Source organism: Nerophis lumbriciformis, linkage group LG01 (assembly GCF_033978685.3).
Source record: "Nerophis lumbriciformis linkage group LG01, RoL_Nlum_v2.1, whole genome shotgun sequence".
Classification (NCBI taxonomy): Eukaryota; Metazoa; Chordata; class Actinopteri; order Syngnathiformes; family Syngnathidae; genus Nerophis; species Nerophis lumbriciformis.
Genome location: NC_084548.2, coordinates 69,983,183 through 70,010,189, shown reverse-complemented (window position 1 = coordinate 70,010,189; position 27,007 = coordinate 69,983,183). Strand labels below are relative to the sequence as shown.

General features: G+C 43.2%; 1 protein-coding gene and 51 non-coding genes across 52 annotated transcripts in view; 1 reads left to right on the top strand and 51 right to left on the bottom strand.

Annotated features, from left to right (window-relative positions):
• The window catches only part of cd40 (CD40 molecule, TNF receptor superfamily member 5), an 89,019-nt gene that overhangs the window by 36,102 nt on the left and 25,910 nt on the right, over positions 1–27,007 (top strand). The window lies entirely within an intron of this gene.
• Positions 303–374, bottom strand: trnah-gug (transfer RNA histidin (anticodon GUG)). The gene has a single exon. It is a non-coding gene; the product is annotated as a tRNA-His (tRNA).
• On the bottom strand, positions 445–517 carry trnar-acg (transfer RNA arginine (anticodon ACG)). The gene has a single exon. It is a non-coding gene; the product is annotated as a tRNA-Arg (tRNA).
• trnam-cau (transfer RNA methionine (anticodon CAU)) lies at positions 770–842 on the bottom strand. Its single transcript has one exon. It is a non-coding gene; the product is annotated as a tRNA-Met (tRNA).
• trnah-gug (transfer RNA histidin (anticodon GUG)) lies at positions 1,170–1,241 on the bottom strand. Its single transcript has one exon. It is a non-coding gene; the product is annotated as a tRNA-His (tRNA).
• Positions 1,312–1,384, bottom strand: trnar-acg (transfer RNA arginine (anticodon ACG)). The gene has a single exon. It is a non-coding gene; the product is annotated as a tRNA-Arg (tRNA).
• On the bottom strand, positions 1,637–1,709 carry trnam-cau (transfer RNA methionine (anticodon CAU)). The gene has a single exon. It is a non-coding gene; the product is annotated as a tRNA-Met (tRNA).
• On the bottom strand, positions 2,647–2,719 carry trnam-cau (transfer RNA methionine (anticodon CAU)). Its single transcript has one exon. It is a non-coding gene; the product is annotated as a tRNA-Met (tRNA).
• trnam-cau (transfer RNA methionine (anticodon CAU)) lies at positions 3,518–3,590 on the bottom strand. Its single transcript has one exon. It is a non-coding gene; the product is annotated as a tRNA-Met (tRNA).
• Positions 3,919–3,990, bottom strand: trnah-gug (transfer RNA histidin (anticodon GUG)). Its single transcript has one exon. It is a non-coding gene; the product is annotated as a tRNA-His (tRNA).
• Positions 4,063–4,135, bottom strand: trnar-acg (transfer RNA arginine (anticodon ACG)). Its single transcript has one exon. It is a non-coding gene; the product is annotated as a tRNA-Arg (tRNA).
• Positions 4,388–4,460, bottom strand: trnam-cau (transfer RNA methionine (anticodon CAU)). The gene has a single exon. It is a non-coding gene; the product is annotated as a tRNA-Met (tRNA).
• trnah-gug (transfer RNA histidin (anticodon GUG)) lies at positions 4,788–4,859 on the bottom strand. Its single transcript has one exon. It is a non-coding gene; the product is annotated as a tRNA-His (tRNA).
• Positions 5,256–5,328, bottom strand: trnam-cau (transfer RNA methionine (anticodon CAU)). Its single transcript has one exon. It is a non-coding gene; the product is annotated as a tRNA-Met (tRNA).
• On the bottom strand, positions 5,656–5,727 carry trnah-gug (transfer RNA histidin (anticodon GUG)). The gene has a single exon. It is a non-coding gene; the product is annotated as a tRNA-His (tRNA).
• trnar-acg (transfer RNA arginine (anticodon ACG)) lies at positions 5,798–5,870 on the bottom strand. The gene has a single exon. It is a non-coding gene; the product is annotated as a tRNA-Arg (tRNA).
• On the bottom strand, positions 6,665–6,737 carry trnar-acg (transfer RNA arginine (anticodon ACG)). The gene has a single exon. It is a non-coding gene; the product is annotated as a tRNA-Arg (tRNA).
• trnam-cau (transfer RNA methionine (anticodon CAU)) lies at positions 6,991–7,063 on the bottom strand. The gene has a single exon. It is a non-coding gene; the product is annotated as a tRNA-Met (tRNA).
• On the bottom strand, positions 7,534–7,606 carry trnar-acg (transfer RNA arginine (anticodon ACG)). Its single transcript has one exon. It is a non-coding gene; the product is annotated as a tRNA-Arg (tRNA).
• On the bottom strand, positions 7,859–7,931 carry trnam-cau (transfer RNA methionine (anticodon CAU)). The gene has a single exon. It is a non-coding gene; the product is annotated as a tRNA-Met (tRNA).
• Positions 8,725–8,797, bottom strand: trnam-cau (transfer RNA methionine (anticodon CAU)). Its single transcript has one exon. It is a non-coding gene; the product is annotated as a tRNA-Met (tRNA).
• trnar-acg (transfer RNA arginine (anticodon ACG)) lies at positions 9,264–9,336 on the bottom strand. The gene has a single exon. It is a non-coding gene; the product is annotated as a tRNA-Arg (tRNA).
• trnam-cau (transfer RNA methionine (anticodon CAU)) lies at positions 9,589–9,661 on the bottom strand. Its single transcript has one exon. It is a non-coding gene; the product is annotated as a tRNA-Met (tRNA).
• On the bottom strand, positions 10,131–10,203 carry trnar-acg (transfer RNA arginine (anticodon ACG)). The gene has a single exon. It is a non-coding gene; the product is annotated as a tRNA-Arg (tRNA).
• On the bottom strand, positions 10,456–10,528 carry trnam-cau (transfer RNA methionine (anticodon CAU)). The gene has a single exon. It is a non-coding gene; the product is annotated as a tRNA-Met (tRNA).
• Positions 10,997–11,069, bottom strand: trnah-aug (transfer RNA histidin (anticodon AUG)). Its single transcript has one exon. It is a non-coding gene; the product is annotated as a tRNA-His (tRNA).
• trnam-cau (transfer RNA methionine (anticodon CAU)) lies at positions 11,322–11,394 on the bottom strand. Its single transcript has one exon. It is a non-coding gene; the product is annotated as a tRNA-Met (tRNA).
• trnah-gug (transfer RNA histidin (anticodon GUG)) lies at positions 11,722–11,793 on the bottom strand. Its single transcript has one exon. It is a non-coding gene; the product is annotated as a tRNA-His (tRNA).
• On the bottom strand, positions 11,864–11,936 carry trnah-aug (transfer RNA histidin (anticodon AUG)). The gene has a single exon. It is a non-coding gene; the product is annotated as a tRNA-His (tRNA).
• Positions 12,189–12,261, bottom strand: trnam-cau (transfer RNA methionine (anticodon CAU)). The gene has a single exon. It is a non-coding gene; the product is annotated as a tRNA-Met (tRNA).
• Positions 12,716–12,788, bottom strand: trnar-acg (transfer RNA arginine (anticodon ACG)). The gene has a single exon. It is a non-coding gene; the product is annotated as a tRNA-Arg (tRNA).
• trnam-cau (transfer RNA methionine (anticodon CAU)) lies at positions 13,041–13,113 on the bottom strand. Its single transcript has one exon. It is a non-coding gene; the product is annotated as a tRNA-Met (tRNA).
• Positions 13,908–13,980, bottom strand: trnam-cau (transfer RNA methionine (anticodon CAU)). Its single transcript has one exon. It is a non-coding gene; the product is annotated as a tRNA-Met (tRNA).
• Positions 14,308–14,379, bottom strand: trnah-gug (transfer RNA histidin (anticodon GUG)). Its single transcript has one exon. It is a non-coding gene; the product is annotated as a tRNA-His (tRNA).
• Positions 14,774–14,846, bottom strand: trnam-cau (transfer RNA methionine (anticodon CAU)). The gene has a single exon. It is a non-coding gene; the product is annotated as a tRNA-Met (tRNA).
• trnah-gug (transfer RNA histidin (anticodon GUG)) lies at positions 15,082–15,153 on the bottom strand. The gene has a single exon. It is a non-coding gene; the product is annotated as a tRNA-His (tRNA).
• On the bottom strand, positions 15,376–15,448 carry trnar-acg (transfer RNA arginine (anticodon ACG)). Its single transcript has one exon. It is a non-coding gene; the product is annotated as a tRNA-Arg (tRNA).
• trnam-cau (transfer RNA methionine (anticodon CAU)) lies at positions 16,222–16,294 on the bottom strand. The gene has a single exon. It is a non-coding gene; the product is annotated as a tRNA-Met (tRNA).
• Positions 16,764–16,836, bottom strand: trnar-acg (transfer RNA arginine (anticodon ACG)). Its single transcript has one exon. It is a non-coding gene; the product is annotated as a tRNA-Arg (tRNA).
• Positions 17,089–17,161, bottom strand: trnam-cau (transfer RNA methionine (anticodon CAU)). The gene has a single exon. It is a non-coding gene; the product is annotated as a tRNA-Met (tRNA).
• On the bottom strand, positions 17,626–17,698 carry trnar-acg (transfer RNA arginine (anticodon ACG)). Its single transcript has one exon. It is a non-coding gene; the product is annotated as a tRNA-Arg (tRNA).
• trnar-acg (transfer RNA arginine (anticodon ACG)) lies at positions 18,250–18,322 on the bottom strand. Its single transcript has one exon. It is a non-coding gene; the product is annotated as a tRNA-Arg (tRNA).
• trnam-cau (transfer RNA methionine (anticodon CAU)) lies at positions 18,566–18,638 on the bottom strand. Its single transcript has one exon. It is a non-coding gene; the product is annotated as a tRNA-Met (tRNA).
• On the bottom strand, positions 18,967–19,038 carry trnah-gug (transfer RNA histidin (anticodon GUG)). Its single transcript has one exon. It is a non-coding gene; the product is annotated as a tRNA-His (tRNA).
• trnar-acg (transfer RNA arginine (anticodon ACG)) lies at positions 19,967–20,039 on the bottom strand. The gene has a single exon. It is a non-coding gene; the product is annotated as a tRNA-Arg (tRNA).
• On the bottom strand, positions 20,292–20,364 carry trnam-cau (transfer RNA methionine (anticodon CAU)). The gene has a single exon. It is a non-coding gene; the product is annotated as a tRNA-Met (tRNA).
• Positions 20,834–20,906, bottom strand: trnar-acg (transfer RNA arginine (anticodon ACG)). The gene has a single exon. It is a non-coding gene; the product is annotated as a tRNA-Arg (tRNA).
• On the bottom strand, positions 21,547–21,618 carry trnah-gug (transfer RNA histidin (anticodon GUG)). Its single transcript has one exon. It is a non-coding gene; the product is annotated as a tRNA-His (tRNA).
• trnah-gug (transfer RNA histidin (anticodon GUG)) lies at positions 23,136–23,207 on the bottom strand. The gene has a single exon. It is a non-coding gene; the product is annotated as a tRNA-His (tRNA).
• On the bottom strand, positions 23,603–23,675 carry trnam-cau (transfer RNA methionine (anticodon CAU)). The gene has a single exon. It is a non-coding gene; the product is annotated as a tRNA-Met (tRNA).
• Positions 26,489–26,561, bottom strand: trnam-cau (transfer RNA methionine (anticodon CAU)). The gene has a single exon. It is a non-coding gene; the product is annotated as a tRNA-Met (tRNA).
• trnah-gug (transfer RNA histidin (anticodon GUG)) lies at positions 26,889–26,960 on the bottom strand. Its single transcript has one exon. It is a non-coding gene; the product is annotated as a tRNA-His (tRNA).

Below are 27,007 nucleotides of genomic sequence, written 5' to 3'. Positions count from 1 at the left end.
ACTTAGTACCAACACCTATACGATCACAGGTGTCAACCATTTTTTCTTCAGCAAGTTTACCTCCAACACCTCTGGTTTCAGGCTAAATTGCCAAAGCCTCCCGGGCTTGCCAGGAGTAGAGGCTAGAATTTTCTGATCCATAGTCAGATACTTTGTCCCATGCGCCACTTGCAATTTGAACAGCAAATTGGGAGCAAGAGGCTGTACTGTAGCTTTTCTTTGTTATTCCACTTAAAAACATGATGACAAAAAAGGAATATTTTTAGATAACACAAAAAAAGACCCACTGCAAGAAACCTGGTTGCTGTGACCCGGATTCGAACCGGGGTTCCTGCGGCCACAACGCAGAGTACTAACCACTATACGATCACAGCTGCTGACTGTGCGTGCTACAGCAAATTAACCTACGGACCTTTGACTTCGGGTTGAAATACAAAAGTTTGTCGAGCTAGCCAGGAGTCGAACCTAGAATCTTCTGATCCGTAGTCAGACGCGTTATCCATTGCGCCACTAGCCCTTGATTGTGCCATTTTGGAGAATAACGCTGGACGCGTAGATAGTTGACTCTGGCAAAAGGGCTTAAACACTCACAATGCAGTGACCATGAGGAAATTCAAAATCACTGAAGAGAAACATGACTGCCCCGTGTGAGGATCGAGCTAATGGCACTAGGGATTTTGAATAGTAGGCAAAATTCCCCCCAAAAATGACAAATCGACTTTGAACAGTGACAATGAAGGGATTCCAACCCGCTAAAACAAATAACATATGCCTCGTGTGAGGATTGAACTCACGACCTTCAGATTATGAGACTGACGCACTACCTACTGTGCTAACGAGGCAAAGACGGTTCTCTTAGTATTAACAACTTAGTACCAACACCTATACGATCACAGGTGTCAACCATTTTTTCTTCAGCAAGTTTACCTCCAACACCTCTGGTTTCAGGCTAAATTGCCAAAGCCTCCCGGGCTTGCCAGGAGTAGAGGCTAGAATTTTCTGATCCATAGTCAGATACTTTGTCCCATGCGCCACTTGCAATTTGAACAGCAAATTGGGAGCAAGAGGCTGTACTGTAGCTTTTCTTTGTTATTCCACTTAAAAACATGATGACAAAAAAGGAATATTTTTAGATAACACAAAAAAAGACCCACTGCAAGAAACCTGGTTGCTGTGACCCGGATTCGAACCGGGGTTCCTGCGGCCACAACGCAGAGTACTAACCACTATACGATCACAGCTGCTGACTGTGCGTGCTACAGCAAATTAACCTACGGACCTTTGACTTCGGGTTGAAATACAAAAGTTTGTCGAGATAGCCAGGAGTCGAACCTAGAATCTTCTGATCCGTAGTCAGACGCGTTATCCATTGCGCCACTAGCCCTTGATTGTGCCATTTTGGAGAATAACGCTGGACGCGTAGATAGTTGACTCTGGCAAAAGGGCTTAAACACTCACAATGCAGTGACCATGAGGAAATTCAAAATCACTGAAGAGAAACATGACTGCCCCGTGTGAGGATCGAGCTAATGGCACTAGGGATTTTGAATAGTAGGCAAAATTCCCCCCAAAAATGACAAATCGTCTTTGAACAGTGACAATGAAGGGATTCCAACCCGCTAAAACAAATAACATATGTCTCGTGTGAGGATTGAACTCACGACCTTCAGATTATGAGACTGACGCACTACCTACTGTGCTAACGAGGCAAAGACGGTTCTCTTAGTACTAACACCTTAGTACCAACACCTATACGATCACAGGTGTCAACCATTTTTTCTTCAGCAAGTTTACCTCCAACACCTCTGGTTTCAGGCTAAATTGCCAAAGCCTCCCGGGCTTGCCAGGAGTAGAGGTTAGAATTTTCTGATCCATAGTCAGATACTTTTTCCCATGCGCCACTTGCAATTTGAACAGCAAATCGGGAGCACGAGGCCGTACTGTAGCTTTTCTTTGTTATTCCACTTAACAACATGATGACAAAAAAGAAATATTTTTAGATAACACACAAAAAGACCCACTGCAAGATACCTGGTTGCTGTGACCCGGATTCGAACTGGTGTTCCTGCGGCCACAACGCAGAGTACTAAACACTATACGATCACAGATGGTGACTGGCCTTGTTTCAGCAAATTAACCTACGGAATTTTGACTTCAGGTTGAAGTAAATAAATAAATGATAAATGGGTTGTACTTGTATAGCGCTTTTCTACCTTCAAGGTACTCAAAGCGCTTTGACACTACTACCACATTTACCCATTCACACACACATTCACACACTGTTGGAGTGAGCTGCCATGCAAGGCGCTAACCAGCACCCATCAGGAGCAAGGGTGAAGTGTCTTGCTCAGGACACAACGGACATGACGAGGTTGGTACTAGGCCACTAGCCCTTGATTGTGTCATTCTGGAGAATAACGCTGGACGCGTAGATAGTTGACTCTGGAAAAAGGGGTTAAACACTGACAATGCAGTGACCATGAGGAAACTCAAACTCACTGAAAAGAAACATGACTGCCCCATGTGAGGATCGAGCTCATGGCACTAGGGATTTTGAATAGTAGGCAAAATTCCCCCCAAAAATGACAAATCCTCTTTGAACAGTGACAATGAAGGGATTCCAAACCCGCTAAAACAAATAACATTTGCCTCGTGTGAGGATTGAACTCACGACCTTCAGATTATGAGACTGACGCGCTACCTACTGCGCTAACGAGGCAACGACGGTTCAGTTAGTACTAACAACTTAGTACCAACACCTATACGATCACAGGTGTCAACCAATTTTTTCTTCAGCAATATTACTTCCAACACCTCTGGTTTCAGGTTAAATTGCCAAAGCCTCCCGGGCCTGCCAGGAGTAGAGGCTAGAATTTTCTGATCCATAGTCAGATACTTTGTCCCATGCGCCACTTGCAATTTGAACAGCAAATCGGGAGCGCGAGTCTGTACTGTAGCTTTTCTTTGTTATTCCACTTAACAACATGATGACAAAAAATAAATATTTTTAGATAACACACAAAAAAACCCACTGCAAGATACCTGGTTGCTGTGACGCGGATTCGAACCGGGGTTCCTGCGGCCACAACGCAGAGTACTAACCACTATACGATCACAGCTCTTGACTGTGCGTGCTACAGCAAATTAACCTACGTAACTTTGACTTCGGGTTGAAGTTTACAAAACCTTGTCGAGCTAGCCAGGAGTCAAACCTAGAATCTTCCGATCCGTAGTCAGACGCGTTATCCATTGCGCCACTAGCCCTTGATTGTTCCTTTATGAAGAATAACACTGGACGCGTAGATTGTTGACTCTGGCAAAAGGGGTTAAACACTGACAATGCAGTGACCATGAAGGAATTTAAACTCACTGAAAAGAAACATGACTGCCCCATGTGAGGATCGAGCTAATGGCACTAGGGATTTTGAATAGTAGGCAAAATTCCCCCCAAAAATGACAAATCCTCTTTGAACAGTGACAATGAAGGGATTCCAAACCCGCTAAAACAAATAACATTTGCCTCGTGTGAGGATTGAACTCACGACCTTCAGATTATGAGACTGACGCGCTACCTACTGCGCTAACGAGGCAACGACTGTTCAGTTAGTACTAACAACTTAGTACCAACACCTATACGATCACAGGTGTCAACCAATTTTTTCTTCAGCAATATTACTTCCAACACCTCTGGTTTCAGGTTAAATTGCCAAAGCCTCCCGGGCCTGCCAGGAGTAGAGGCTAGAATTTTCTGATTCATTGTCAGATACTTTGTCCCATGTGCCACTTGCAATTTGAACAGCAAATCGGGAGCGCGGGTCTGTACTGTAGCTTTTCTTTGTTATTCCACTTAACAACATGATGACAAAAAATAAATATTTTTAGATAACACACAAAAAAACCCACTGCAAGATACCTGGTTGCTGTGACCCGGATTCGAACCGGGGTTCCTGCGGCCACAACGCAGAGTACTAACCACTATACGATCACAGCTCTTGACTGTGCGTGCTACAGCAAATTAACCTACGTAACTTTGACTTCGGGTTGAAGTTTACAAAACCCTGTCGAGCTAGCCAGGAGTCGAACCTAGAATCTTCTGATCCGTAGTCAGACGCGTTGTCCATTGCGCCACTAGCCCTTGATTGTGCCATTATGGAGAATAACACTGGACACGTAGATTGCTGACTCTGGCAAAAGGGGTAAAACACTGACAATGCAGTGACCATGAAGGAATTTAAACTCACTGAAAAGAAACATGACTGCCCCATGTGAGGATCGAGCTAATGGCACTAGGGATTTTGAATAGTAGGCAAAATTCCCCCCAAAAATGACAAATCCTCTTTGAACAGTGACAATGAAGGGATTCCAACCCGCTAAAACAAATAACATATGCCTCGTGTGAGGATTGAACTCACGACCTTCAGATTATGAGACTGACGCGCTACCTACTGCGCTAACGAGGCAACGACGGTTCTCTTAGTACTAACAACTTAGTACCAACACCTATACGATCACAGGTGTCAACCATTTTTTCTTCAGCAAGTTTACCTCCAACACCTCTGGTTTCAGGCTAAATTGCCAAAGCCTCCCGGGCTTGCCAGGAGTAGAGGCTAGAATTTTCTGATCCATAGTCAGATACTTTGTCCCATGCGCCACTTGCAATTTGAACAGCAAATCGGGAGCACGAGGTTGTACTGTAGCCTTTCTTTGTTATTCCACTTAACAACATGATGACAAAAAATAAATATTTTTAGATAACACACAAAAAGACCCACTGCATGATACCTGGTTGCTGTGACCCGGATTCGAACCGGGGTTCCTGCGGCCACAACGCAGAGTACTAACCACTATACGATCACAGCTGGTGACTGGCCTTGCTTCAGCAAATTAACCTACGGAACTTTGACTTTGGGTTGAAATACAAAAGTTTGTCGAGCTAGCCAGGAGTCGAACATAGAGTCTTCTGATCCGTAGTCAGACGCGTTGTCCATTGCGCCACTAGCCCTTGATTGTGCCATTATGGAGAATAACACTGGACACGTAGATTGTTGACTCTGGCAAAAGGGGTAAAACACTGACAATGCAGTGACCATGAAGGAATTTAGACTCACTGAAAAGAAACATGACTGCCCCGTGTGAGGATTCGAGCTAATGGCACTAGGGATTTTGAATAGTAGGCAAAATTCCCCCCAAAAATGACAAATCCTCTTTAAACAGTGACAATAAAGGGATTCCAACCCGCTAAAACAAATAACATATGCCCCGTGTGAGGATTGAACTCACGACCTTCAGATTATGAGACTGACGCGCTACCTACTGGGCTAACGAGGCAACGACGGTTCTCTTAGTACTAACAACTTAGTACCAACACCTATACGATCACAGGTGTCAACCATTTTTTCTTCAGCAAGTTTACCTCCAACACCTCTGGTTTCAGGCTAAATTGCCAAAGCCTCCCGGGTTTGCCAGGAGTAGAGGCTAGAATTTTCTGATCCATAGTCAGATACTTTTGCCCATGCGCCACTTGCAATTTGAACAGCAAATCGGGAGCACAAGGCTGTACTGTAGCTTTTCTTTGTTATTCCACTTAACAACATGATGACAAAAAACTAATATTTTTAGATAACACACAAAAAGACCCACTGCAAGAAACCTGGTTGCTGTGACCCGGATTCGAACCGGGGTTCCTGCGGCCACAACGCAGAGTACTAACCACTATACGATCACAGCTGTTGACTGTGCGTGCTACAACAAATTAACCTACGGAACTTTGACTTCGGGTTGAAATACAAAAGGTTGTCGAGCTAACCAGGAGTCAAACCTAGAATCTTCTGATCCGTAGTCAGACGCGTTATCCATTGCGCCACTAGCCCTTGATTGTGCCATTTTGGAGAATAACGCTGGACGCGTAGATAGTTGACTCTGGCAAAAGGGCTTAAACACTCACAATGCAGTGACCATGAGGAAAGTCAAACTCACTGCACAGAAACATGACTGCCCCGTGTGAGGATCGAGCTAATGGCACTAGGGATTTTGAATAGTCGGCAAAATTCACCCCAAAAATGACAAATCCTCTTTGAACAGTGACAATGAAGGGATTCCAACCCGCTAAAACAAATAGCATATGCCTTGTGTGAGGATTGAACGCACGACCTTCAGATTATGAGACTGACGCACAACCTACTGCGCTAACGAGGCAAAGACGGTTCTCTTAGTACTAACAACTTAGTACCAACACCTATACGATCACAGGTGTCAACCATTTTTTCTTCAGCAAGTTTACCTCCAACACCTCTGGTTTCAGGCTAATTTGCCAAAGCCTCCCGGGCTTGCCAGGAGTAGAGGCTAGAATTTTCTGATCCTTAGTCAGTTACTTTTTCCCATGCGCCACTTGCAATTTGAACAGCAAATCGGGAGCACGAGGCTGTACTGTAGCTTTTCTTTGTTATTCCACTTAACAACCTGATGACAAAAAAGAAATATTTTTAGATAACACACAAAAAGACCCACTGCAAGAAACCTGGTTGCTGTGACCCGGATTCGAACCGGGATTCCTGCGGCCACAACGCAGAGTACTAACCACTATAGGAGCACTGCTGTTTACCGCTCTTGCTTCAGCAAATTAACCTACGGAACTTTGACTTCGGGTTGAAATACAAAAGTTTGTCGAGCTAGCCAGGAGTCGAACCTAGAGTCTTCTGATCCGTAGTCAGACGCGTTGTCCATTGCGCCACTAGCCCTTGATTGTGCTATTATGGAGAATAACACTGGACACGTAGATTGTTGACTCTGGCAAAAGGGGTAAAACCACTGACAATGCAGTGACCAAGAGGATACTCAAACTCACTGAAGAGAAACATGACTGCCCCGAGTGAGGATCGAGCTAATGGCACTAGGGATTTTGAATAGTAGGCAAACTTCCCCCCAAAAATGACAAATCCTCTTTGAACAGTGACAATGAAGGGATTCCAACCCGCTAAAACAAAAAACATATGCCCCGTGTGAGGATTGAACTCACGACCTTCAGATTATGAGACTGACGCGCTACCTACTGCGCTAACGAGGCAACGACGGTTCTCTTAGTACTAACAACTTAGTACCAACACCTATACGATCACAGGTGTCAACCATTTTTTCTTCAGAAAGTTTACCTCCAACACCTCTTGTTTCAGGTTAAATTGCCAAAGCCTCCCGGGCTTGCCAGGAGTAGAGGCTAGAATTTTCTGATCCATAGTCAGATACTTTGTTCCATGCGTCACTTGCAATTTGAACAGCTAATCAGGAGCATGAGGCTGTACTGCAGCTTTTCTTTGTTATTCCACTTAACAACATGATGACAAAAAAGAAGTATTTTTTAGATAACACACAAAAAGACCCACTGCAAGAAATGTGGTTGCTGTGACCCGGATTCCAACCGGGGTTCCTGCGGCCACAACGCAGAGAACTAACCACTATACGATCACAGTTGTTGACTGTGCGTGCTACAGCAAATTAACCTACGGAACTTTGACTTCGGGTTGAAATACAAAAGTTTGTCAAGCTAGCCAGGAGTCGAACCTAGAGTCTTCTGATCCGTAGTCAGACGCGTTGTCCATTGCGCCACTAGCCCTTGATTGTACCATTATGGAGAATAACACTGGACACGTAGATTGCTGACTCTGGCAAAAGGGGTAAAACACTGACAATGCAGTGACCATGAAGGAATTTAAACTCACTGAAAAGAAACATGACTGCCCCATGTGAGGATCGAGCTAATGTTACTAGGGATTTTGAATAGTAGGCAAAATTCCCCCAAAAAATGACAAATCCTCTTTGAACAGTGACAATGAAGGGATTCCAACCCGCTAAAACAAATAACATATGCCTCGTGTGAGGATTGAACTCACGACCTTCAGATTATGAGACTGACGCGCTACCAACTGCGCTAACAAGGTAACAATGGTTATACTAGTACTAACAACTTAGTACCAACACCTATACGATCACAGGTGTCAACCATTTTTTCTCCAGCAAGTTTACCTACAACATCTCTGGTTTCAGGTTAAATTGCCAAAGCCTCCCGGGCTTGCCAGGAGTAGAGGCTAGAATTTTTTGATCCAGGTCAGATACTTTGTCTCATGCGTAACTTGCAATTTAAACAACAAATCGGGAGCACGAGGCTGTACTGTAGCTTTTCTTTGCTTTTCCACTTAACAACATGATGTCAAAAAAGAAATATTTTTAGATAACACACAAAAAGACCCACTGCAAGATACCTGGTTGCTGTGACCCGGATTTGAACCGGGGTTCCTGCGGCCTCAACGCAGAGTACTAACCACTATACGATCACGGATGGTGTCTGGCCTTGCTTCAGCAAATTAACCTACGGAACTTTGACTTCAGGTTGAAGCACAGAAATTGACCGAACTCGCCAGGAATCGAACCTAGAATCTTCTGATTCATAGTCAGATGCGTTATACATTGCGCCACTAGCCCTTGATTGTGCCATTCTGGAGAATAACACTGGACGCGTAGATTGTTGACTCTGGCAAAAGGGGTTAAACACTGACAATGCAGTGACCATGGAGGAACTCAAACTCACTGAAAATAATAATGACTGCCCCGTGTGAGGATCGAGCTAATGGCATTAGGGATTTTGAATAGTAGGCAAAATTCCCCCCAAAAATGACAAATTCTCTTTGAACACTGACAATGAAGGTATTCTAACCCCCTAAAAGAAATAACATATGCCTCGTGTGAGGATTGAACTCACGACCTTCAGATTATGAGACTGACGCGCTACCTACTGCGCTAACAAGGAAACGACAGTTCTCTTTGTACTAACAACTTAGTACCAACACTTATACGATCACAGGTGTCAACCATTTTTTCTTCAGCAAGTTTACCTCCAACACCTCTGGTTTCAGGCTAAATTGCCAAAGCCTGGGCTTGCCAGGAGTAGAGGCTAGAATTTTCTGATCCATAGTCAGATACTTTTTCCCATGCGCCACTTGCAATTTGAACAGCAAATCGGGAGCACGAGGCTGTACTGTAGCTTTTCTTTGTTATTCCACTTAACAACATGATGACAAAAAATAAATATTTTTAGATAACACACAAAAAGACCCACTGCAAGATACCTGGTTGCTGTGACCCGGATTTGAACCGGGGTTCCTGCGGCCACAACGAAGAGTACGAACCACTAAACGATCACAGCTGTTGACTGTACATGCTACAGCAAATTAACCTACGGAACTTTGACTTCGGGTTGAAATACAAAAGTTTGTTGAGCAAGCCAGGAGTCGAACCTAGAATCTTCTGATCCGTAGTCAGACGCGTTGTCCATTGCGCCACTAGCCCTTGATTGTGCCATTCTGGGGAATAACGCTGGACGCGTAGATAGTTGACTCTGGCAAAAGGGGTTAACCACTGACAATGCAGTGACCATGAGGAAACTCAAACTCACTGAAGAGAAACATGACTGCCCCGTGTGAGGATCGAGCTAATGGCACTAGGGATTTTGAATAGTACGCAAAATTCCCCCCAAAAATGACAAATCGTCTTTGAACAGTGACAATGAAGGGATTCCAACCCGCTAAAACAAAGAACATATGCCTCGTGTGAGGATTGAACTCACGACCTTCAGATTATGAGACTGACGCGCTACCTACTGCGCTAACGAGGCAACGACGATTGTCTTAGTACTAACAACTTAGTACCAACACCTATATGATCACAGGTGTCAACCATTTTTTCTTCAGCAAGTTTACCTCCAACACCTCTGGTTTCAGGCTAAATTTCCTAAGCCTACCGGGCTTGCCAGGAGTAGAGGCTAGAATTTTCTGATCCATAGTCAGATACTTTGTCCCATGCGCCACTTGCAATTTGAACAGCAAATCGGGAGCACGAGGCTGTACTGTAGCTTTTCTTTGTTATTCCACTGAACAACATGATGACAAAAAAGAAATATTTTTAGATTACACACAAAAAGACCCACTGCAAGAAACCTGGTTGCTGTGACCCGGATTCGAACCGGGGTTCCTGCGGCCACAACGCAGAGTACTAACCACTATACGATCACAGTTGGTCACTGGCCTTGCTTCAGCAAATTAACCTACGGAACTTTGACTTCGGGTTGAAATACAAAAGTTTGTCGAGCTAGCCAGGAGTCGAACCTAGAGTCTTCTGATCCGTAGTCAGACGCGTTGTCCATTGCGCCACTAGCCCTTGATTGTGCCATTATGGAGAATAACACTGGACACGTAGATTGTTGACTCTGGCAAAAGGGGTACAACACTGACAATGCAGTGACCATGAAGGAATTTAAACTCATTGAAAAGAAACATGACTGCCCCGTGTGAGGATCGAGCTAATGGCACTAGGGATTATGAATAGTAGGCAAAATTCCCCCCAAAAATGACAAATCCTCTTTGAACATTGACAATGAAGGGATTCCAACCCGCTAAAACAAATAACATATGCCCCGTGTGAGGATTTAACTCACGACCTTCAGATTATGAGACTGACGCGCTACTTACTGCGCTAACGAGGCAACTACGGTTGTCTTAGTACTAACAACTTAGTACCAACACCTATACGATCACAGGTGTCAACCATTTTTTCTTCAGCAAGTTTACCTCCAACACCTCTGGTTTCAGGCTAAATTTCCAAAGCCTCCCGGGCTTGCCAGGAGTAGAGGCTAGAATTTTCTGATCCATAGTCAGATACTTTTTCCCATGCGCCACTTGCAATTTGAACAGCAAATCGGGAGCACGAGGCTGTACTGTAGCTTGTCTTTGTTATTCCACTTAACAACATGATGACAAAAAATGAATATTTTTAGATAACACACAAAAGACCCACTGCAAGAAATCTGGTTGCTGTGACCCGCATTTGAACCGGGGTTCTTGCGGCCACAACGCAGAGTACTAACCACTATACGATCACAGCTGGTGACTGGCCTTGCTTCAGCAAATTAACCTACGGAACTTTGACTTCGGGTTGAAATACAAAAGTTTGTCGAGCTAGCCAGGAGTCGAACCTAGAGTCTTCTGATCCATAATCAGACGCATTATCCATTGCGCCACTAGCCCTTGATTGTGCCATTATGGAGAATAACACTGGACACGTAGATTGCTGACTCTGGCAAAAGGGGTAAAACACTGACAATGCAGTGACCATGAAGGAATTTAAACTCACTGAAAAGAAACATGACTGCCCCATGTGAGGATCGAGCTAATGGCACTAGAGATTTTGAATAGTAGGCAAAATTCCCCCCAAAAATGACAAATCCTCTTTGAACAGTGACAATGAAGGGATTCCAACCCGCTAAAACAAATAACATATGCCCCGTGTGAGGATTGAACTCACGACCTTCAGATTATGAGACTGATGCGCTACCTACTGCGCTAACGAGGCAACGACGGTTCTCTTAGTACTAACAACTTAGTACCAACACCTCTACGATCACAGGTGTCAACCATTTTTTCTTCAGCAAGTTTACCTCCAACACCTCTGGTTTCAGGCTAAATTGCCAAAGCCTCCCGGGCTTGCCAGGAGTAGAGACTAGAATTTTCTGATCCATAGTCAGATACTTTTTCCCATGCGCCACTTGCAATTCGAACAGCAAATCGGGAGCACGAGGCTGTACTGTAGCTTTTCTTTGTTATTCCACTTAACAACATGATGACAAAAAAGAAATATTTTTAGATAACACACAAAAAGACCCACTGCAAGAAATCTGGTTGCTGTGACCCGGATTCGAACCAGGGTTCCTGCGGCCACAACGCAGAGTACTAACCACTATACGATCACAGCTGGTGACTGGCCTTGCTTCAGCAAATTAACCTACGGAACTTTGACTTCGGGTTGAAATACAAAAGTTTGTCGAGCTAGCCAGGAGTCGAACCTAGAGTCTTCTGATCCATAATCAGACGCGTTTTCCATTGCGCCACTAGCCCTTGATTATGCCATTATGGGGAATAACACTGGACACGTAGATTGCTGACTCTGGCTAAAGGGGTAAAACACTGACAATGCAGTGACCATGCAGGAATTTAAACTCACTGAAAAGAAACATGACTGCCCTATGTGAGGATCGAGCTAATGGCACTAGGGATTTTGAATAGTAGGCAAAATTCCCCCAAAAAATGACAAATCCTTTTTGAGCAGTGACAATGAAGGGATTCCAACGCGCTAAAAGAAATAACATATGCCTCGTGTGAGGATTGAACTCACGACCTTCAGATTATGAGACTGACGCGCTACCTACTGCGCTAACGAGGCAACGACGGTTATCTTAGTCCTAACAACTTAGTACCAACACCTATACGATCACAGGTGTCAACCATTTTGTCTTCAGCAAGTTTACCTTTCAGGTTAAATTGCCAAAGCTTCCCGGGCTTGCCAGGAGTAGAGGCTAGAATTTTTTGATCCAGGTCAGATACTTTGTCCCATGCGCAACTTGCAATTTAAACAACAAATCAGGAGCACAAGGCTGTACTGTAGATTTTCTTTGTTATTCCACTTAACAACATGATGACAAAATATAAATATTTTTAGATAACACACAAAAAGACCCACTGCAAGAAACCTGGTTGCTGTGACCCGGATTCGAACCGGGGTTCCTGCAGCCACAACGCAGAGTACTAACCACTATACGATCACAGCTGGTGACTGGACTTGCTTCAGCAAATTAACCTACGGAACTTTGACTTCGGGTTGAAGTAAAGAAGTTGACCGAGCTAGCCAGGATTCCAACCTAGAATCTTCTGATCCGTAGTCAGACGCGTTATCCATTGCGCCACTAGCCCTTGGAAGTATCATTCTGGAGAATAATGCTGGACACGTTGATTGTTGACTCTGGCAAAAGGGTTAAAACACTGACAATGCAGTGACCATGAAGGAATATAAACTCACTGAAAAGAAACGTGACTGCCCCGTGTGAGGATCTAGCTAATGGCACTAGGGATTTTGAATAGTAGGCAAAATTCCCCCCAAAAATGACAAATCCTCTTTGAACAGTGACAATGAAGGGATTCCAACCTGCTAAAACAAATAGCATATGTTTCGTGTGAGGATTGAACTCACGACCTTCAGATTATGAGACTGACGCGCTACCTACTGCGCTAACGAGGCAACGACGGTTCTCTTAGTACTAACAACTTAGTACCAACATCTATACGATCACAGGTGTCAACCATTTTTTCTTCAGCAAGTTTACCTCCAACACCTCTGTTTTCAAGTTAAATTGCCAAAGCCTTCCGGGCTTGCCAGGAGTAGAGGCTAGAATTTTCTGATCCATAGTCAGATACTTTGTCCCATGCGCCACTTGCAATTTGAACAGCAAATCGGGAGCACGAGGCTGTACTGTAGCTTTTCTTTGTTATTCCACTTAACAACATGATGACAAAAAATAAATATTTTTAGATAACACACAAAAAGACCCACTGCAAGAAATCTGGTTGCTGTGACCCGGATTCGAACCTGGGTACCTGCGGCCACAACGCAGAGTACTAACCACTATACGATCACAGCTGGTGACTGGCCTTACTTCAGCAAATTAACCTACGGAACTTTTACTTCGGGTTAAAATACAAAAGTTTGTCGAGCTAGCCAGGAGTCAAACCTAGAGTCTTCTAATCCGTAGTCAGACGCGTTATCCATTGCGCCACTAGCCCTTTATTGTGCCATTCTGGAGAATAACACTGGACACGTAGATTGTTGTCTCTGGCAAAAGGAGTTAAACACTGACAATGCAGTGACCATGAAGGAATTTAAACTCACTGAAAAGAAACATGACTGCCCCGTGTGAGGATCGAACTAATGGCACTAGGGATTTTGAATAGTTGTCAAAATTCCCCCCAAAAGTGACAAATTCTCTTTGAACAGTGACAATGAAGGGATTCCAACCCGCTAAAACAAATAACATATGCCCCATGTGAGGATTGAACTCACGACCTTCAGATTATGAGACTGACGCGCTACCTACTGCGCTAACGAGGCAACGACAGTTCTCTTAGTACTAACAACTTAGTACCAACACCTATACGATCACAGGTGTCAACCATTTTTTCTTCAGCAAGTTTACCTCCAACACCTCTGGTTTCAGGCTAAATTGCCAAAGCCTCCCGGGGTTGCCAGGAGTAGAGGCTAAAATTTTCTGATCCATAGTCAGATACTTTGTCCCATGCGCCACTTGCAATTTGAACAGCAAATTGGGAGCAAGAGGCTGTACTGTAGCTTTTCTTTGTTATTCCACTTACCAACATGATGACAAAAAAGAAATATTTTTAGATAACACAAAAAAAGACCCACTGCAAGAAACCTGGTTGCTGTGACCCGGATTCGAACCGGGGTTCCTGCGGCCACAACGCAGAGTACTAACCACTATACGATCACAGCTGTTGACTGTGCGTGCTACAGCAAATTAACCTACGGAACTTTGACTTCGGGTTAAATACAAAAGTTTGTCGAGCTAGCCAAGAGTCGAAGCTAGAATCTTCTGATCCGTAGTCAGACGCGTTGTCCATTGCGCCACTAGCCCTTGATTGTGCCATTTTGGAAAATAACGCTGGACGCGTAGATAGTTGACTCTGGCAAAAGGGGTTAAACACTGACAATGCAGTGACCATGAAGGAACTCAAACTCACTGAAAAGAAACATGACTGCCCCGTGTGAGGATCGAGATAATGGCACTAGGGATTTTGAATAGTAGTCAAAATTCCCCCCAAAAATGACAAATCCTCTTTGAACAGTGACAATGAAGGGATTCCAACCCGCTAAAACAAAAAACATATGCCCCGTGTGAGGATTGAACTCACGACCTTCAGATTATGAGACTGACGCGCTACCTACTGCGCTAACGAGGCAACGACGGTTCTCTTAGTACTAACAATTTAGTACCAACACCTATACGATCACAGGCTAGAATTTTCTGATCCATAGTCAGATACTTTGTCCCATGCGCCACTTGCAATTAGAACAGCAAATCTGGAGCACGAGGCTGTACTGTAGCTTTTCTTTGTTATTCCACTTAACAACATGATGACAAAAAAGAAATATTTTTAGATAACACACAAAAAGACCCACTGCAAGATACCTGGTTGCTGTGACCCGGATTCGAACCGGGGTTCCTGCGGCCACAACGCAGAGTACTAACCACTATACGATCACAGCTGGTAACTGGCCTTGCTTCAGCAAAGGAACCTGCGGCACTTTGACTTCAGGTTGAAATACAAATATTTTTAGATAACACACAAAAAGACCCACTGCAAGATACCTGGTTGCTGTGACCCGGATTCGAACCAGGGTTCCTGCGGCCACAACGCAGAGTACTGGCCTTGCTTCAGCAAATTAACCTGCGGAACTTTGACTTCGGGTTGAAATACAAAAGTTTGTCGAGCTAGCCAGGAGTCGAACCTAGAGTCTTCTGATCCGTAGTCAGACGCGTTGTCCATTGCGCCACTAGCCCTTGATTGTGCCGTTATGGAGAATAACACTGGACACATAGATTGTTGACTCTGGCAAAAGGGGTAAAACACTGACAATGCAGTGACCATGAAGGAATTTAAACTCACTGAAAAGAAACATGACTGCCCCGTGTGAGGATCGAGCTAATGGCACTAGGGATTTTGAATAGTAGGCAAAATTCCCCCCAAAAATGACAAATCCTCTTTGAACAGTGACAATGAAGGGATTCCAACCCGCTAAAACAAATAACATATTTGACAATATTTTTAGATAACACACAAAAAGACCCACTGCAAGATACCTGGTTGCTGTGACCCGGATTTGAACCGGGGTTCCTGCGGCCTCAACGCAGAGTACTAACCACTATACGATCACGGATGGTGTCTGGCCTTGCTTCAGCAAATTAACCTACGGAACTTTGACTTCAGGTTGAAGCACAGAAATTGACCGAACTCGCCAGGAATCGAACCTAGAATCTTCTGATTCGTAGTCAGATGCGTTATACATTGCGCCACTAGCCCTTGATTGTGCCATTCTGGAGAATAACACTGGACGCGTAGATTGTTGACTCTGGCAAAAGGGGTTAAACACTGACAATGCAGTGACCATGGAGGAACTCAAACTCACTGAAAATAATAATGACTGCCCCGTGTGATGATCGAGCTAATGGCACTAGGGATTTTGAATAGTAGGCAAAATTCCCCCCCAAAAATGACAAATCGTCTTTGAACAGTGACAATGAAGGGATTCCAACCCGCTAAAACAAATAGCATATGCCTTGTGTGAGGATTGAACTCACGACCTTCAGATTATGAGACTGACGCACTACCTACTGTGCTAACGAGGCAAAGACGGTTCTCTTAGTACTAACAACTTAGTACCAACACCTATACGATCACAGGTGTCAACCATTTTTTCTTCAGCAAGTTTACCTCCAACACCTCTGGTTTCAGGCTAAATTGCCAAAGCCTCCCGGGCTTGCCAGGAGTAGAGGCTAGAATTTTCTGATCCATAGTCAGATACTTTGTCCCATGCGCCACTTGCAATTTGAACAGCAAATTGGGAGCAAGAGGCTGTACTGTAGCTTTTCTTTGTTATTCCACTTAACAACATGATGTCAAAAAAGAAATATTTTTAGATAACACAAAAAAAGACCCACTGCAAGAACCCTGGTTGCTGTGACCCGGATTCAAACCGGGGTTCCTGCGGCCACAACGCAGAGTACTAACCACTATACGATCACAGCTGGTGACTGGCCTTGCTTCAGCAAATTAACCTACGGAACTTTGACTTTGGGTTGAAATACAAAAGTTTGTCGAGCTAGCCAGGAGTCGAACCTAGAGTCTTCTGATCCGTAGTCAGACGCGTTGTCCATTGCGCCACTAGCCCTTGATTGTGCCATTATTGAGAATAACACTGGACACGTAGATTGTTGACTCTGGCAAAAGGGGTAAAACACTGACAATGCAGTGACCATGAAGGAATTTAGACTCACTGAAAAGAAACATGACTGCCCCGTGTGAGGATCGAGCTAATGGCACTAGGGATTTTGAATAGTAGGCAAAATTCTCCCCAAAAATGACAAATCCTCTTTAAACAGTGACAATGAAGGGATTCCAAACCGCTAAAACAAATAACATATGCCCCGTGTGAGGATTGAACTCACGACCTTCAGATTATGAGACTGACGCGCTACCTACTGCGCTAACGAGGCAACGACGGTTCTCTTAGTACAAACAACTTAGTACCAACACGATCACAGGTGTCAACCATTTTTTCTTCAGCAAGTTTACCTCCAACACCTCTGGTTTCAGGCTAAATTGCCAAAGCCTCCCGGGCTTGCCAGGAGTAGAGGCTAGAATTTTCTGATCCATAGTCAGATACTTTGTCCCATGCGCTACTTGCAATTTGAACAGCAAATCAGGAGCATGAGGCTGTACTGTAGCTTTTCTTTGTTATTCCACTTAACAACATGATGACAAAAAAATTAATATTTTTAGATAACACACAAAAAGACCCACTGCAAGATACCTGGTTGCTGTGACCCGGATTCAAACCGGGGTTCCTGCGGCCACAACGCAGAGTACTAACCACTATACGATCACAGCTGGTGTCTGACCTTGCTTCAGCAAATTAACCTACGGAACTTTGACTTCGGGTTGAAATACAAAAGTTTGTCGAGCTAGCCAGGAGTCAAACCTAGAGTCTTCTGATCCGTAGTCAGACGCGTTGTCCATTGCGCCACTAGCCCTTGATTGTGCCATTATGGTGAGGATTGAACTCACGACCTTCAGATTATGAGACTGACGCGCTACCTACTGCGCTAACGAGGCAACGACGGTTCTCTTAGTACTAACAACTTAGTACCAACACCTATACAATCACAGGTGTCAACCATTTTTTCTTCAGCAAGTTTACCTCCAACACCTCTGGTTTCAGGCTAAATTGCCAAAGCCTCCCGGGCTTGCCAGGAGTAGAGGCTAGAATTTTCTGATCCATAGTCAGATACTTTGTCCCATGCGCCACTTGCAATTTGAACAGCAAATTGGGAGCAAGAGGCCGTACTGTAGCTTTTCTTTGCTTTTCCACTTAACAACATAATGTCAAAAAAGAAATATTTTTAGATAACACACAAAAAGACCCACTGCAATATACCTGGTTGCTGTGACCCGGATTCGAACCGAGGTTCCTGCGGCCACGACGCAGAGTACTAACCACTATACGAGCACAGCTGTTGACTGTGTGTGCTACAGCAAATTAACCTACGGAACTTTGACTTCGGGTTGAAATACAAAATTTTGTCGAGCTAGCCAGGAGTCGAACCTAGAATCTTCTGATCCGTAGTCAGACGCGTTATCCATTGCACCACTAGCCCTTGATTGTGCCCTTATGGAGAATAACACTGGACACGAAGATTGTTGACTCTGGCAAAAGGGGTTAAACACTGACAATGCAGTGAAACTCAAACTCACTGAAGAGAAACATGACTTCCCCGTGTGAGGATCGAGCTAATGGCACTAGGGATTTTGAATAGTCGGCAAAATTCCCCCCAAAAATGACAAATCCTCTTTGAACAGTGACAATGAAGGGATTCCAACCCGCTAAAACAAATAGCATATGCCTCGTGTGAGGATTGAACTCACGACCTTCAGATTATGAGACTGACGCACTACCTACTGCGCTAACGAGGAAATGACCCTTTTATTAGTACTAACAATTTAGTACCAACACCTATACGATCAAAGGTGTCAACCAATTTTTTCTTCAGCAATATTACTTCCAAGACCTCTGGTTTCAGGTTAAATTGCCAAAGCCTCCCGGGCTTGCCAGGAGTACAGGCTAGAATTTTCTGATTCATAGTCAGATACTTTGTCCCATGCGCCACTTGCAATTTGAACAGCAAATCGGGAGCACGAGGCTGTACTGTAGCTTTTCTTTGTTATTCCACTTAACAACATGATGACAACAAATAAATATTTTTAGATAACACACAAAATGACCCACTGTAAGATACCTGGTTGCTGTGACCCGGATTCGAACCGGGGTTCCTGCGGCCACAACGCAGAGTACTAACCACTATACGATCACAGCTGTTGACAGTGCGTGCTCCAGCAAATTAACCTACGGAATTTTGACTTCCGGTTGAAATACAAAAGTTTGTCGAGCTAGCCAGGAGTCGAACCTAGAATCTTCTGATCCGTAGTCAGACGTGTTATCCATTGCGCTACTTGCCCTTGATTGATCCATTCTGGAGAATAACGCTGGACGCGTAGATAGTTGACTCTGGCAAAAGGGGTTAAACACTGACAATGCAGTGACCATGAGGAAACTCAAACTCACTGAAGAGAAACATGACTGGCCCGTGTGAGGATCGAGCTAATGACACTAGGGATTTTGAATAGTAGGCAAAATTCCCCCCAAAAATGACAAATCGTCTTTGAACATTGACAATGAAGGGATTCCAACCCGCTAAAACAAATAACATATGCCTCGTTTGAGGATTTAACTCACGACTTTCAGATTATGAGACTGACGCGCTACCTACTGCGCTAACGAGGCAACGACGTTGTTCTTAGTACTAACAACTTAGTACCAACACCTATACGATCACAGGTGTCAAACATTTTTTCTTCAACAAGTTTACCTCCAACACCTCTGGTTTCAGGCTAAATTGCCAAAGCCTCCCGGGCTTGCCAGGAGTAGAGGCTAGAATTTTCTGATCCATAGTCAGATACTTTGTCCCATGCGCCACTTGCAATTTGAACAGCAAATCGGGAGCAAGAGGCTGTACTGTAGCTTTTCTTTGTTATTCCACTTAACAACATGATGACAAAAAAGAAATATTTTTAGATAGCACAAAAAACGACCCACTGCAAGAAACCTGGTTGCTGTGACCCCGATTCGAACCAGGGTTCCTGCGGCCACAACGCAGAGTACTAACCAATATACGAGCACTGCTGTTTGCTTCAGCAAATGAACCTACGGAACTTTGACTTCGAATTGAAGTACAGAAGTTGACCGAGCTAGCCAGGAATCGAACCTAGAATCTTCTGATCCGTAGTCAGAAGCGTTATCCATTGCGCCACTAGCCCTTGATTGTGCAATTCTGGAGAATAACGCTGGACACGTAGATTGTTGACTCTGGCAAAAGGGGTTAACCACTGACAATGCAGTGACCATGAGGAAACTCAAACTCACTAAAGAGAAACATGACTGCCCCGTGTGAGGATAGAGCTAATGGCACTAGGGATTTTGAATAGTAGGCAAATTTCCCCCCAAAAATTACAAATCCTCTTTGAACAGTGACAATGAAGGGATTCCAACCCGCTAAAACAAATAACATATGCCTCGTGTGAGGGTTGAACTCACGACCTTCAGATTATGAGACTGACGCGCTACCTGCTGCGCTAGCGAGGCAACGACTATTATATTAGTACTAACAACTTAGTACCAACACCTATACGATCACAGGTGTCAACCGTTTTTTCTTCAGCAAGTTTACCTCCAACACCTCTGGTTTCAGGTTAAATTGCCAAAGCCTCCCGGGCTTGCCAGGAGTAGAGGCTAGAATTTTCTGATCCATAGTCAGATACTTTGTCCCATGCGCCACTTGCAATTTGAACAGCAAATCGGGAGCACGAGGCTGTACTGTAGCTTTTCTTTGTTATTCCACTTAACAACATGATGACAAAAAAGAAATCTTTTTAGATAACACACAAAAAGACCCAATGCAAGATACCTGGTTGCTGTGACCCGGATTCGAACCGGGGTTCCTGCGGCCACAACGCAGAGTACTAACCACTATACGTTCACAGGTGTTGAATGTGCGTGCTTCAGCAAATGAACCTATGGAACTTTGACTTCGGGTTGAAGTACAGAAGTTGACCGAGCTAGCCAGGAATCGAACCTAGAAACTTCTGATCCGTAGTCAGAAGCGTTATCCATTGCGCCACTAGCCCTTGATTGTGCAATTCTGGAGAATAACGCTGGACACGTAGATTGTTGACTCTGGCAAAAGGGGTTAACCACTGACAATGCAGTGACCATGAGGAAACTCAAACTCACTAAAGAGAAACATGACTGCCCCGTGTGAGGATAGAGCTAATGGCACTAGGGATTTTGAATAGTAGGCAAATTTCCCCCCAAAAATGACAAATCCTCTTTGAACAGTGACAATGAAGGGATTCCAACCCGCTAAAACAAATAACATATGCCTCGTGTGAGGGTTGAACTCACGACCTTCAGATTATGAGACTGACGCGCTACCGAGGCAAAGACGATTATATTAGTACTAACAACTTAGTACCAACACCTATACGATCACAGGTGTCAACCGTTTTTTCTTCAGCAAGTTTACCTCCAACACCTCTGGTTTCAGGTTAAATTGCCAAAGCCTCCCGGGCTTGCCAGGAGTAGAGGCTAGAATTTTCTGATCCATAGTCAGATACTTTGTCCCATGCGCCACTTGCAATTTGAACAACAAATCGGGAGCACAAGGCTGTACTGTAGCTTTTCTTTGTTATTCCACTTAACCACATGATGTCAAAAAAGAAATATTTTTAGATAACACACAAAAAGACCCGCTGCAAGATACCTGGTTGCTGTGACCCGGATTCGAACCGGGGTTCCTGCGGCCACAACGCAGAGTACTAACCACTATACGATCACAGCTGTTGACTGTGCGTGCTTCAGCAAATTAACCTACGGAACTTTGACTTCGGGTTGAAATACAAAAGTTTGTCGAGCTAGCCAGGAGTCGAACCTAGAATCTTCTGATCCGTAGTCAGACGCGTTATCCATTGCTGTGACCCGAAATTGAACTGGGGTTCCTGCGGCCACATCGCAGAGTACTAACCACTATACGATCACAGCTGTTGACTGTGCGTGCTACAGCAAATTAACCTACGGAACTTTGACTTCGGGTTGAAATACAAAAGTTTGTCAAGCTAGCCAGGAGTCGAACCTAGAATCTTCTGATCTGTAGTCAGACGCGTTATCCATTGCGCCACTAGTCCTTGATTGTGCCATTCTGGAGAATAACGCTGGACGCGTAGATAGTTGACTCTGGCAAAAGGGCTTAAACACTCACAATGCAGTGACCATGAGGAAAGTCAAACTCACTGAAGAGAAACATGACTGCCCCATGTGAGGATCGAGCTAATGGCACTAGGGATTTTGAATAGTCGGCAAAATTCACCCCAAATTTGACAAATCCTCTTTGAACAGTGACAATGAAGGGATTCCAACCCGCTAAAGCAAATAGCATATGCCTCGTGTGAGGGTTGAACTCACGACCAGATTATGAGACTGACGCACTACCTACTGCGCTAACGAGGCAACGACGGATATCTTAGTACTAACAACTTAGTACCAACACCTATACGATCACAGGTGTCAACCATTTTTTCTTCATTAAGTTTACCTCCAACACCTCTTGTTTCAGGTTAAATTGCCAAAGCCTCCCGGGCTTGCCAGGAGTAGAGGCTAGAATTTTCTGATCCGTAGTCAGACGCGTTATCCATTGTGCCACTAGCCCTTGATTGTGCCATTATGGCGAATAACACTGGACGCGTAGATTGTTGACTCTGGCAAAAGGGGTTAAACACTGACTATGCAGTGACCATGAAGGAATTTAAACTCACTGAAAAGAAACATGACTGCCCCATATGAGGATCGAGCTAATGGCACTAAGGATTTTGAATAGTAGGCAAAATTCCCCCCAAAAATGACAAATCCTCTTTGAACAGTGACAATGAAGGGATTCCAACCCGCTAAAACAAATAACGTATGCCTCGTGTGAAGATTGAACTCACGACCTTCAGATTAAGACACTCACGCGCTACCTACTGCGCTAACGAGGCGACGACGGCTGTATTATTACTAACAACTTAGTACCAACACCTATACAATCACAGATGTCAAACATTTTTTCTACATCAAGTTTACCTCCAACACCTCTGGTTTCAGGTTAAATTGCCAAAGCCTCCCGGGCTTGCCAGGAGTAGAGGCTAGAATTTTCTGATTCATAGTCAGATACTTTGTCCCAGGCGCCACTTGCAATTTGAACAGCAAATCGGGAGCACGAGGCTGTACTGTAGCTTTTCTTTGTTATTCCACTTAACAACATGATGACAAAAAAGTAATATTTTTAGATAACACACAAAAAGACCCACTGCAAGAAATATGGTTGCTGTGACCCGGATTCGAACCGGGGTTCCTGCGGCCACAACGCAGAGTACTAACCACTATACGATCACAGCTGGTGACTGGCCTTGCTTCAGCAAATTAACCTACGGAACTTTGACTTCGGGTTGAAATACAAAAGTTTGTCGAGCTAGCCAGGAGTCGAACCTGGAGTCTTCCGATCCGTAGTCAGACGCATTGTCCATTGCGCCGCTAGCCCTTGATTGTGTCATTATGGAGAATAACACTGGACACGTAGATTGTTGACTCTGGCAAAAGGGGTAAAACACTGACAATGCAGTGACCATGAAGGAATTTAAACTCACTGAAAAGAAACATGTCTGCCCCGTGTGAGGATCGAGCTAATGGCACTAGGGATTTTGAATAGTAGGCAAAATTCCCCCCAAAAATGACAAATCCTCTTTGAGCAGTGACAATGAAGGGATTCCAACCCGCTAAAACAAAAAACATATGCTTCGTGTGAGGATTGAACTCACGACCTTCAGATTATGAGACTGACGCGCTACCTACTGCGCTAACGAGGCAACAACTGTTGCATTAGTACTAACAACTTAGTACCAACACCTATACGATCACAGGTGTCAACCGTTTTTTCTTCATTAAGTTTACGCCAAACATCGAGGATCTGAACGAATATGACGTTTGAACTGGACTGTAAGGTAAAAGTGATTAAACACAATCATGACACACATTGACAATACGCAAGATGACACTAGCCACATAATTCAGTTGGTAAGTGAATATGACAATGTACAGTTGAAAGCATCTCAATACACTGAGCGCCACCTACAAGACTTGGAACATGATATAGACCCGGACAATAATGTCCTCCTCAATATCAATGAGAACTGCTGCTACTACACCAATGAACAGTACAACCAGAATATTATTACTAAAGGCAAATTGTCCATTATCCATTTTAATAGTAGAAGCCTAAACAGGAATTTCAAGGACATCAATGATTATTTACACACCTTTTCTCAACCATTTAACATAATTGCAGTATCTGAAACTTGGATTAACAGTGAAAAAGTGACAGATTTTGAACTGGATGGTTATGACTTTATTAATATGAATAGACAAAACAAGGGGGGTGGAGGGGTGGCAATCTATGTGGATAACACCTTGAGATTCAAACGTCTGGATGATATGACAACTGTGGTTGATAACCTACTTGAATGTCTAACAGTTGAAATTTGTATGGAAAAAAGTAGAAATGTCATTATTAGTTGTATATACAGATCGCCAGGTACAAGCATTGAATGTTTTACAGATTGGATGGAATGCTTGTTTTCAAAGAAGAGTAATGTTAATAAAGCTGTCTTCATTTGTGGAGACTTTAATATTGACATGTTAAATCCCAGTAAAAATAATGATATAGATAATTTCATTGACACAATGTACAGTATGAGTCTATATCCCAAAATCACCAGACCCAGTCGAATTACGTCCCACTCTGCCACTCTAATCGACAACATATTCACTAATGATATTGAGAATAAGACCATAAGTGGGCTATTAATCAAAGATATCACTGACCACCTCCCAGTTTTTCTGATATTTAATGGAAACTACAGGACAAAAAAATTTGAAAAGCCAACCCAATACAGAAGAACGAGATCAGAGGAATCTATTAGTTCATTTAAACATGATTTACTGGAGCAGAATTGGGATGTAATTTATGCAAATGGTGATGTTAATAGCGCTTACAATATATTCTTGAGAATATTTAGGTCAGTATATGATAAAAATTGCCCAATAAAAGAATGCACCAGTAAAAGAAAATATACTAATTGTCCTTGGATCACAAAGGGATTGCAAAATGCTTGCAAAAAGAAAAACACTCTTTACAGAGAATTTATAAGATTGAAAACAAAAGAAGCAGAAAATAAATATAAAAAATATAAAAACAAATTAACTCATATTATAAGGTCAAATAAGAGATAGTATTATAAGAAATTACTAGATGATCAATGACATATGTAAAGTGTCTACATTATTGAAATTAGTGTTATTTGCTGATGACACTGATATTTTTTGTTTATGGGATGACTTAAATCAATTGCAAGAAGTCATTATGGAAGAAATGAGTAAACTAAAAACTTGGTTTGACTACAATAAATTGTCATTAAACCTGACTAAGACTAAGTTAATGCTGTTTGGAAAGAGGACACATGAAACAAAGGTGCAGATACAAATAGATGGGGTGGATATTGAAAGGGTTTTTGAAATAAAATTCCTTGGAGTTACAATTGACGATCAAATTAATTGGAAATCACATATAAAACATGTACAATCTAAGCTGTCAAGAAGCATCTCAGTAATAAATAAAGCAAAGCAGGTTCTGGATCACAAATCACTCCACATTCTTTACTGTTCATTAGTTTTACCATACTTAACCTACTGTGTGGAAGTCTGGGGGAATAATTATAAAAGCTCATTAAATTCAATAACTACACTTCAGAAAAGAGCTGTACGCATCATCAACAAGGTTGGATATTTGGACCATACTCACTCACTATTCTTACAGTCAAAAATATTAAAATTTAATGATATTATTTTGTATCAAACTGCACAAATAATGTATAAAGCCAAAATAAATAAACTCCCGGGAAGCATTCAAAAATTGTTCAGCACACGAGAGGGCGGTTATAATTTAAGGGGGAATTTAAATTTCAAAATGCTTAGTTATAGAACGACCATTAAAAGTTTTTGTATTTCAATTTGTGGAGTGAAATTATGGAATGGTTTGAATGTGGAGTTAAAGCAATGTCCAAACATAAACCAGTTTAAAAAGAAGTATAGGTACATGGTATTCCAGAGGTACAGAGATGAAGAAGGGCTTTGATATTGGCTTGTTTATGTTACAGAAGAGTGTGGGGCTGCCCATTGAGGCAGTGGTGTTGCTGTGGTGGCATGATACCATTTCCATGATCACTAGTGGTAATGGTGTGGCTATGTATGTGTGTAGTGTGCATATGTATGTATATATCTATAATTTATGTATATACAAGTTCATTAAGTTTGTACATTGAGTGAACAGGTAGTTCTAACTCAGAGTAATTTATGATTTAAAGAAAAGGGGTGGGATTAAATAAGTGTAAACTTCTTCTCACTCCTTTTCAAATATGTAAAAAAAAAAAAAAGAAAAAGAAAGTCCAATGCTCATTTGTTTTTGTTTTTTCTTTTCCATTGTTTTCATTTTGTTATAATGTCTGTTAAGGCTATAGCACTGTATTGGATCATTGAATAGTAGGCAAAATTCCCCCCAAAAATGACAAATCCTCTTTAAACAGTGACAATAAAGGGATTCCAACCCGCTAAAACAAATAACATATGCCTCGTGTGAGGATGGAACTCACGACCTTCAGATTATGAGACTGACGCGCTACCTACTGCGCTAACGAGGCAACGACGGTCCTCTTAGTACTAACAACTTAGTACCAACACTTATACGATCACAGGTGTCAACCATTTTTTCTTCAGCAAGTTTACCTCCAACACCTCTGGTTTCAGGCTAAATTGCCAAAGCCTCCCGGGCTTGCCAGGAGTAGAGGCTAGAATTTTCTGTTCCATAGTCAGATACTTTGTCCCATGCGCCACCTTCAATTTGAACAGCAAATTGGGAGCACGAGGCTGTACTCTAGCTTTTCTTTGTTATTCCACTTAACAACATGATGACAAAAATGAAATATTTTGAGATAACACACAAAACGACCCACTGCAAGATACCTGGTTGCTGTGACCCGGATTCGAACCGGGGTTCCTGCGGCCACAACGCAGAGTACTAACCACTATACGATCACAGCTGTTGACTGTGCGTGCTCGAGCAAATTAACCTACGGAATTTTGACTT